The sequence below is a fragment of the Dendroctonus ponderosae genome, unplaced genomic scaffold (genome assembly GCF_020466585.1).
Source record: "Dendroctonus ponderosae isolate FM_Combo_2020 unplaced genomic scaffold, Dpon_F_20191213v2 Dpon_F_20191213_1, whole genome shotgun sequence".
Lineage (NCBI taxonomy): Eukaryota > Metazoa > Arthropoda > Insecta > Coleoptera > Curculionidae > Dendroctonus > Dendroctonus ponderosae.
Genome location: NW_026017110.1, coordinates 36,935,343 through 36,946,890, shown reverse-complemented (window position 1 = coordinate 36,946,890; position 11,548 = coordinate 36,935,343).

The following is an 11,548-nucleotide window of genomic DNA, read 5'->3' as shown; positions in this document are numbered from 1 at the left end:
AGGTACACAGAGTGTTAGACACTCTAGCGATGTTAGCACTAAGGATCCATAGATTAAGTAACAGTAAGAAGTATGTATACTTAGCTGAAAATAAATATGTTCCAAAGCAGCAGTGGAACCAGTCTTGGTCGGAAAGCACGGGAGATCACTTCGCCCACTGCCTCACCGCATTTGTTACTGTCCACCACAGTTGTGGACGAAACGTCAGGAAGAAATTCCCATAGACCACGGCTTTAAAGCCCGAAAAACATTCCTAAATGTGATTTCAGATATTCTCGATAAATTGGGAAAAGCCCAATATTTTACAACTCTAGATTTAGCAAATTGTTTTCATCAAATTGAGTTAGACCTAGCAGATATTCTAAAAACTTCCTATTTGAGAGACACAGGACATTATGAGTTTAAAAGAATTTTTTTTTTTTAATGTTTTAAAAAATGAACCTACTACATTCCAAAGAGTCATGAACAATGTCCTTACAGGCCTGAAACTTGCTTAGTATATCTTTTTTTTCTCTCTCTCACTGAGTGCAAGATGATACAAAAACTAGTCACAGAGACGACTAACAATCTGTTTTGTTTTGGCACTAAAACGACAACGACAAACGACAACAAAAAGACGACATAATAATATTTAGTATATCCCTTCAGGAACATCTAATCCAACTTCGAGACGTATTTGAATAGCTCAGAAAATCAAATTTTAAAATACAGTTAGATATATCCGAGTTCCTCAAAAAAGAAGTAGCCTATTTTAGTCACAAGATTACTAGCGAAGGAGTTAAACCTAACCCTGATTAAGTCGAAGCAGTATAAAACTTTCCTCTGCCAAAGACAACTAAAGAAATCAAATCATTTCTCGGACTTGCCGGATACTATCGTAAATTCATACCGAATTTCGCAAAAATTACCAAACCCCTCACACTTTGTTTAAAAAAATGTTTCAAAAAATAATTCATGATGAAAATTTTATTAAAGCCTTCAATCATCTAAAAGAATTGTTAATTAATGCCCCCATTTTAAAATATCCTGATTTTATCAAACCATTTGTGCGGTGCTGTACTTTCACAAGACAATCTCCCTAATGACCAACCCGTAGCTTATGCATCAAGAACGCTTAAGGAAACTGAACAGATATATTCCACAATTGAAAAGAAACTACTAGGAATTGTATGGGCATGTAAATACTTTCGTCCATATTTATTTGGCCAAAAGTTCAAGACCTATACCGATTATCGACCCTTAGTTTGGCTTTTCAACCTCAAAGAACCCAATTCAAAATTAGTTCGCTGGAGACTTCGCCTTGAAAAATACGATTATGAAATATTATATAAAAAAGGTAGTTTAAACCGTAATGCAGATGCATTTTCGACAATTTCCGTAAATGCAGGAAATGAATGAATATGACAGTTTTAGATGAAATTATTAATAATAAAAAACAGCAAATATTAGTACAAAAATCACCTCATTCCAAATTTATCAAAGTAAAATGCGAAAGGTTTGATGACAATCAAATTATACGTGCTACTTTACCAGCAGACCTGTCCATGGTAATAAAGTTTTTAAAACAGTATTTAAACCCCAAAATTTACAATTATATTTCTATTCAATTTCTATTCTAAGGAACTACGAATATATTTTCAGCAAAGTATGAGTAACCATTTCAGAAATTTAAAACTAATTGAATGTTCAAAACTAATTAATAACGTTGAAAAAGAGGAAAGAGAATTAATCATTAAATATAGACATGAAGGAAAAATAAATTATAGAGGTATTGAAGAAACATACAAATTTCTCAAAGCCAACTACTACTGGAAATCCTTAAAAGCAGACGTCAGTAAATATATTAATAAGACAGCGGTCCCACAGCAACCACTGTCATCAACTATCACCCACTACCACCGACTAAAATTATGGAATCTGCAACAAACGGTCTCACAGCAATTTTTCACGTTTTTAGATAAATTTTCGAAAATAGCTCAAGCCCTACCTTATGCTGGAAATGCAGTTTAATGCACCGATCAGCTAATACTTTTCTTTCAATTTTTCGGAGAACCTCAACAAATTGTTGCTGATAACGGCATTGAGTTTCAAAACGAAATTGTCAAAGGTCTTCTTAACCCAGATCTGCCTGGCGTACTATATATAGTACAGTATCAAAGTACTGACTTACGCCCATGCGCGCTCTTACAAAAACAAAACGTCATTAAAATGTCATTGCTGACATAACCACCGAAGTGTATAAGTGTTTGTGGGGATTTTCGAACATAACAACGGCCGTAGTATTGAAAAAGTTGACGACAAATTGAACAATGAGTGACTATGGTGTGCCATTTGCAAAGTAATTCAATTATTAGTTTTTAGAATTGTAAATAAATATATGTAATTGCTTTACTGTGTAGCCAAAACACATGCTTTTATGATACTGCCCATTGGAGTTCTTAGTTATTGCATTTTATTGTTTTTTTTTTAACATCTGTTTGGATGTACTAAATACAGTACGCCAGGCAGATATGCTACTGTGCTGTCTTGTAATTTTAAATGCGGTTTTAGGTTCTAAATATTACATTTTTGTATTTCGTATCAATGTTATGTGAAATAAATTACTAAGTTTTGATTGGCTAACAGGATGTAACTCCATGGGAAATTTAAAGGCAACATTTTCATTTTAGAGGGTTCTCGCTAAATGAGGCTCTTTGCATGTTGGAAGATGATGACGATATTCTAGAGCAAACTAATGACGTAACAATGTTTCCCTTACAAGGAGAAATCACCGAAGAAGACTCTGGTGACGAGAATCTCGTCGGATTGAATAATTTACCAGCATCACAGCTTCAAGCTCCTGCCGAAATAAATATGAAGCCGAAACCGTACAACGATGATGATTTTTCATCAGAGGATGAGCTGCCGCTATCTCGATTGATCCCGGTAATATCCAAAAAATGACCGCAAAGAAAAAAGGGGTGTGTAATTGGATCAAGAAAAATCTTTCTACAAATAACTTCTATTTTACCGCGGATGATGAAATTCCACATAATGAAAAGCTGAAATCTCCACTAGAAATGTTTCAGGAATTTTTTGACAAAAATGTTATAAACCTCATAGTACTAGAGACCAATAGATATACGGCAAGAAAGAACATTGTACAAAATATATCAAGAACCGAAATAAAAGCATTTATAGGTGTTCTGGTGCTAAGTGGATGTTTGCGTCCCGAGAAGACGAATCTATTGGGAACGAGAGAAAGACGGCCATAACCTTCTTGTATCGGAAGCCTTCACCAGAGATAAATTTGAGCATATTTTGACAAACATTCACGTCAAAGCTAGCGAAACCGTGGATAAAACTGATCGATTTTCAAAAGGCAGGCCACTGTTTGATTATCTCAATAAAAAATTTATAGAAGCATGTCCTTTAGAAGAAATGCATTGTGTTGGTGAAGCCATGGTTCCTTATTTCGGAAGACATGGCTGCAAACAGTTTATCCACGGAAAACCAATTAGATATGGATACAAACTCTGGGTAGGGGCAACGAGACTGAGCTTCGTAAGTTGGTTTGAGCCTTATCAAGGTGCGTCTACAAACATTAGTAAGATTTACAGCGATTACGGCGTAGGTCCTGCCGTAGTTCTTGAGTGTGCTGATGTGCTTCTAAAGAAATGGCCTGACAAGAAACATCATTTATATTTTGACAACTTCTTCACTACTATTGCACTTATTGAGAAAGTGTCAGAAATGGGTCTCTATGCTACTGGTACCCTTAGAGAAAATCGTATCTCTAACAATCCATTAGTTCATTCCAAGACACTGAAAAAACAAAATCGTGGCTCATCTGATTATGCAAAAATTATAGACCAGGATATAATTATAGTCAAATGGAATGACAACTTGAATTGGCTTCAAATTCCGTTGGGGTGAACCCAATTCACAGTACAAGAAGGTTTTCTCGGAAGTAAAATAAAAATATTCAGATTGAACAACCCATTTAGTGCATTTATATAATGTAAATATGGGAGGAGTAGACAGTTTAACCAAAATATTGAGCTTTACAGAACTTATTGCCCACTGCATCGATTTGGCGATTCAAAATGAATGGCATTTACATCGAAAGTTTGGTTGTAAAATGGATCAGCTCAAATTCAGGAGAAGGATTGCTACAGCCTTGCTATTGCAGACCAAAAAAATGCCCTCATTTTCAAGAGGACGACCATCCGCGTCGAAAAATCTTGATGAGAGATTTGATCATCTGGATCACTTGGTAGTACCACAGCCTAAGCAAACAAGATGTGGCCAATGCCACGATCGTACAACCACGAGATGTCATAAATACAATGTAGGCCTGCATGTGAAATGTTTTATTATGTATCTTACGAAGTGAATTAATTTACCTGGGATATTCCTAACGTAATATATATAGTGCACCAATTTTTTTATGAACGAAAAAATATGTAAATGTTATTTAGGTGGAAAACAGTTTAGCTTACGTCATTAGAAAAAAATATATGCAAAATTTTGCGTTTGTTTATCTAGTTTTATTTTAGGCATATCTGGGTTAAGGCACATAAAAGCGACATTCACTTTACAACCCCATATCATCACGAATAAAATTCCCCAGTTGAAAGACTCTATTCAACACTAACTGAACACTTAAGAATTCTAAGAGAATCAGATGCACACAGTGAAATTGACAAACGTATGCCCTATGCTATTATCGCCTATAACAGTACCATTCATTCAAACACCAATTGAACTAGTCCTTGGACACACTGATTCCAGAGACCCAATGAATAGTACCCTCTCATGTTTATACTGAATATGTGCATAGTCATAAACTAAACACAGAGGCCCTATATAATGAAATCAAAGACAGAACACAACATTTAAAAATTAAGAATATCAGTAAAATTAATGAAAGCAAAACGCCTTTAAATCTAATTATTGGATGTAAAGTGTATAAGAAAATTAGTAGACGATCAGGAAAATCGAAGAATAAATATTTAGGACCATTTATTTTAACTGAAATTCTACCCAATAATCAAATTCAAATTGAAAATCCCAAAACAAAACGAAAAGAAATAATACACATAAATAAAACTAAAGTAAAAAATATTGTTCCAGATGGAGCTGGACCTTTGCATCAAAAATAAAAATTTATGATTTAAATAGTCATCCAGGAATTACCCGTCAAATTTCTCAAATAATTAAACAATTTGAATCATTAAAATATACAGCCAGCAAACTTTCTGCCAATATTCATAATGATAGCACACTATATCAATAATACACCAACTCACTTGTACTACTACATACTGTTGCGGCTTGATTTTTAGCGCACAGCGGCAACGCAGCTTCCAGCGTTTTCGGGACGCCTAGCTCGATACTTCGAGAACGAACGGCAATAGTCGATTGGGCTATGGAAATCCCGAAAAATGGAGAATCTTCGCGGGTCGTCGAGAGCCCTTGCGGGCTAATAAATACGGCAAGGCGACCGAAGTGAGTTAGTTAATCAGACATAGTGACAGAATACAGTGAAATATTTAAAGCGATATACAGAGTGTGTTCGATTCTCGAGCTATAGTTTTGAGTTAGTGATTGTTATAGTTAGTATTTGGGAGTTCAATAAATTGTTGTGCTTTATTTATTGGTTTACTGGAATCATTCGAACCCCGGGAAACGTAACAATACTATAGAAAGACAAATAGAGAAACTGTTAGAACCAATTCTCGTCCTATTGTGATGGAATTGCTGAACTTTAACGTAAAAATGATGAAGTTACATCGATATATTCCCGAGAAGCTACGCTAAAGTTACTTCCTAAACTATTTGAGATGGTACAAAGCATATACCACACCAATACATTTTTTTTACACGTAGATCAAACACGTTGGAGGCACACAAAACCGAAAAATTCAAAAATTCCTATGTAAAAAGTATAGTTTGGAATAAAAAACTTGACCTACACCAACAACACCGGATGCTTCACGTCACACTAATGGTGCGAATTAAGCCGCTTAGGTTCTAGCTACACAATCGCAGAAATCATTTGTCTATAGGGATGTGCCGCATGCGCGTACCTTCAACATTCTGATTCATTAACCGTTAATTCGTAAAAGTTTAACATTCCGAACTTTTGAAGGTCACATTTTAAGAATTAAGTTACGTTTATGAATTAAGGACTTGGGTAAACGGTCGCATTCAACCAGGCGGTGTCAACTTGGATTTTATTATTTAATTTAAGGATTAAGTTTATAAATAAAATTACGATTACGTTGGGTAATCCCAGCACTAACATCCATCTGTGAAGTGAGCAAAGTGTGAAGATGAGGTATCTATTATTTTAAAATATAGCCTACACCGGCAGCTCGACAAGTAGGTGATTTGAGACTAGCAACACAATCAAAATTTTGAGTCCAAAATTTTCTTTATTACTCATCCAAGCTTCTGATAAAAGCAATAAAGTTGTACACGAAAACTTTGATAATTAATGATAACATTGAAATGCCGTTGAAGTATGTTGATTGAGCCTTTTCAATTCATGTTGTAAATCAACAACGGATGCAGATTCTTTTCAACCGTGATAAAATATTGGATTTTTTCTTCCGGTCACAATATAGTCTTTCAATGTGTTTTACTCTTGAGAATACAACATATGCCAATTGCTGAAAATGCGTTTTCTCATACTCATAAACAATTTATTCGAATGTTGCTCCTTCCGGCTTGTAAATGGTTATCGCGCATGCAGACACCACCGGAAAATGATTACGTTTAGCATTTATGGTTTTGTTATTACTAATTGGAACAGTGCATGTTCATGTATCAATAGGTACCTACTATATGATATTAAATTACGCACTCTGTGTTTGCGACGATATTGAATGCGACTTAAGCAAGCGCTACACGATGCTGCGAACCTCCTCCAACGTTGGAAGCTTAACGTTGAATGTTTTTTAACGTGCGAGTGACACTTTTGTTTGAGTTGCTTTTATACTTGAAGATGAACAATGTTTCTGAAAGGAAACACGCATCCATAATTTAATCACAAACATACATATACAATTAAAGTTACAGCCATATAAGTCTCCTTCTTCTTCATTCTGGATTTTAGGCAAATCGCCTGTTCAATTATCGTTCACTTGCGTGAGGCTGTCGCTCCATGGTTTCCTGGGGCGCTCAACGTCTCTTCGTCCCAATGGGGACTTGTCACTGTTTATGTGCTCATTCCACTTCTTCTTTCGGTTTGCTACCCATTCATTGATGTTCTTGACATTACAGGCTGTTCTGATATCCTCGCTTCTCTCTCGATCCAACAGTGTCTTTCCGGTGATTCTACGGAGTATTTTCATCTCAGCTGTCTCTAGGAGTATTTTGGTTTTCGCTGTTTCTGGCGTAGTTTCTGCAGTATATGTCATCACCGGCCTGACGACGACGGTTTTGTAGAACGTCGATTTAGTGTCTGTTCCCATACTCTTATAGCACCATTGTGGTTTGATCTTTCACCTCTGCCTCAATATCCTCAAAGCCGGAAAGTTCCACGCCAAGGTAGTAAATTTCATTTTCTCCTCGATGACTCCACCCTCAAGTTCCAGTTTGCATCTTAGTGGGGTTTTTGATGATGTTAAGCACGTTGTTTTCGTCGGTGAAATTTCCATATTTAGAGACTTGGCTATCAAGTCGAATAAGTGTAACAACCTTTGTAAGTCATCTTCACTTTGTGCAGTGAGAGTGGCATCGTCAGCATAACACAATATTTTGATTTCTGCATCCCCCATTTTGTATTCCTTTAGCGCTCGAACACTTTGAACAATTTCTTCCATTATTAAATTGAAAAGGTCGGACTCAGGGAGTCTCCCGGACGAATACCGCTACCCGCTGGTATTGGTTCTGTAAGGTCTCCTTCTATCTGGGCTCGTATTTTATTGTTTGTATATATATTCCCTATGGTTTTAATGAGATTGTGTGGGATTCGCCTGTTGTAAAAGAGATAAAGGACCTCATTCAGTTGGACACGGTTAAATGCTCTAGTTAGATCAACAAAACTTATAAATGCTGGCTTGTTGTGTTCAATCGACTTCTCAACTATTTGTCTTAATACGAACACGGCGTCTGTGCAAGATCTTCCCGATCTGTATCCCCGTTGTTCGTCTGCCAACGATGTGAGATAGTTTATTTTGTTCGTAATTACTCTAATTATTATTTTTGGAGCTTTTTCCTCTATAATCTGATGGTATTCTCTTGTCCCCTTTTTCGAACATTAGCACAGTAGTGCTGGTTCGCTATTCATCTGGGATTTTGTGTTCATTGTTGGAAACATAATCCAACATATTTTTGCCATTATGGCCGAAATACTACACTTGGCAACAGAGTCAAAAATGTCTCTGTCACATTTAATACAGACTAGTACTGTATCCGTTTCCAGAGAAACAAAAAGTATAACAAGTCAGTCATCCGTCACGCTCCGGAATGGCTCAAGTGCACTCAGGTGGTTAACCGACTAATATAAATATAATAATATAATATAAGGAAAGAAATTCCTTGTTGCATAGGGTTGAGGTGGGATAAACGGTTATTTTTCTGTAACAAGGTTCAACGTTTCAGTTGGACGTTGGTATTAGGTTTCAAAATGCGGTTCCAAAAGGAACATGTTACTTTTAAAATTTTTCATTAAACATGCGCAATGATGATGATGGTAGAAATATTAATGACAAATAATGATTTAGTTTATTAAAATAATAATTCTTAACTAGTTTTTAGATAAAATAAAATCTTCTAAAATCAAAACCAAACATGGGTCGGAAGTATCTGCTTAAACAACAAAATAACTGATAATAAACTAGATAAAATATATAAATAAAAACTGATTAAATAAAATATACGCTTTATTTGCCAAAATGTTTAAAAATCTAATTTTTATTTAAAAATTAATTAACGTTTAAAAATTAAATTTTTTGCAGATGCTTTTTCCGGAGTTCGAAGTATTACCCGAGTTAATTTTGGTACCACCAAAAAATACTGTTTACCTTACAATATGTCGACCTTACAACGTCTATACAGGGTGATTCAAAATTGGCGTCATTCCTCTGGAGGTGTTGTCTTGCGCTGTTATAGGAGTACAGAAAAAATAGTAAAATAAATTAATTGTTATTAAAAACTGAGAAATTTGCAAAAAACTATATCAGAAATACGGCAGCAATTCAAGGTAATCTGCCTAATTAACACTGCGCAAATACCTGTCGCTCCGTAATTTTTGAAAACTCCGGTAACTATGGAATTATACAGACTGACAATAAGATAGACAAGGATACACGGTAAATTCAACAAGATTTGTTGACGAAATGTCAACCTGTTCTCATAACCTCGAATATGGGTGTTTATAAATAAACCCTACAACACCAAACATTTGAATGATTAACTCCAAACAAGCTAGTGCCTGTGTAATCTCCTTATTATCCACTTACATCAAGCAGCTTCTCGTATTCAGTTAATTAACTCGTGTTCCATTTGTATCTTCTTGTGCTGTGTGTATCGTACAAACGCCTTTCGTCGGTATTTACTTGGTGCTTGGGAAAGTGTTGGTTATTGTGCTCTGAGTACCCCTGGAAGGCCCTGATTCGATTATCTCCAATACTTGTTCCTCTGTGCCTAGAACCCGAACATTAATTGTTGTCCACTATCTTCCTTGAACCACTCTCCTTGCCCTTTGTTGGCGTGAGTTCTTTCAGCTTCTGCTATGTTACTGTAGCATTTCCCCTGAACTAACCGCATATCAGCAAATTCGTGAAAGGAAACTCAAAGTAAGTCACAGTTTGACAAATTATTGTTATTATTGACAAGGGCTATCCACCTGTAACTATATCTGTTAATGACAAAAAACATCATTGCCGCTGTGCCTTTTCATCAAAAAATTGTAGAAGAGAACTTTTTTGATATAAAAAAATTTTGTAATTTGAAGCAAAGATGGTAATTTTTCTGTTTGAATGCTTAAGTATTCCAATATGCTACCAATTAAACATAGAACAATTTCAAAATAATGCTTAATAACAAAGTTGAAATTCGATCTTCAACTGTTAATATATTCTAGAAATTTTCGAAAAAATAATGTCAATATTTTTCTGGTACTCCCCAAGGGAGCCTCTATTCCCCTTAAAAGGAATGACGCCAATTTTGAATCACCCTGTATAACTAACTTTCATTTCATCTTGTGACTGAATTTATATATAAAAATGGCAAGCTTGCTTAAATGCAGGTGCACATTCTGCTTACAACGTTTATTATTTTACAGTTCAACTGTGATGGAATTTATGTCTTAGAGTCTAAATTTGGTCACAGCTTATATACAAGTGTACATTCTGCTTAGTTTGCTGATTATAGGCATATACATCTTGAGCTAAGTTTATTAGTGACAGAAATCCATTTTTTTAAGATCTATTACAAAACGTCAGAAAACTAAATACTTATAGACTAAAAATGCTGAATTAAGATATGATTCATATCTGAACGGTTATGGATTCTGGAGAACTGAACAGTAATTCTTATAAACGAAAAGTGATAAACACAATAATCAAGGCAACACGCCATTATACATATTTTCCGTTGACAAAGGGTTACTGAAACTCCTGCACTGGATAGAGCGCTTGGCGATGCCGCATCGGTTCTGTGCTGACGCGAACCACTTTTTCAGGTTTATGAGACGGTTACAAAAAAAAGGTTTAAATTGACAAACGGCTGCAGCTAGATAGATGCTCGACAGTGTCGCATCGGTTCTGTGCTGTTGCGAACGGCTTTTTCGGGTTTATGACACGGTTCCAAAAACAACCGGTTAAATCTGCTAGCTGTAACTACGGTTTTAGGTTACACGTTTGTAACAATGTATTTTAGCGGTTACGTTAAATACCGACCATCCCTACAGACTAGTACTGTCTCCGTTTCCAAAGAAACAAAAAATGTAACAAGTCAGTCATCCGTCACGCTCCGGAATGGCTCAAGTGCACTCAGGTGGTTAACCGCCTAATATAAATATAATAATAATATACCATAATTTAACCATAGGTTTAATTTAAGCACGGAAGTGTTACGTTCATTCATATATAATTTTCTGTATTAAAGTTGTTAATTCTTATTTTAGTCTTTGCCCACCAAATTTGAGTAATTCATTTTGTACACCGCCTTGCCCAGAGGTTTTTTTATTTCTTAGTTGTTTTAGTGAGTTTTCTACGTCGGATGTATTTGTGACATGATGTTTACCGCAGACATAGCCATTTAAGGCTTTTTGTCTTTGATGGTAGCCTGCAAGAGCCTTGGTAGGTTTGGGGTGGGGGTTTTGGTGGTTTCGGGGCTGAGAGCGAACGAAGAAAGAAAAAAAGTAGGGGTACGGAGCGCGAAAAGTAATGGTTTGTGGCGGTTGGCCTGGAGAGTTAAATTTGGAAGAGTTTGAGAGTTTAGGTGCTTTCCAGGAGGTTTGAGATGTCGGGAATCAACTGCTTAAGGCGGGTGATTCCAGGGGGGTCTGCCATTAAACTTGTCGGGGTTTTGCATCGTTGGTTTGGGATAGTTT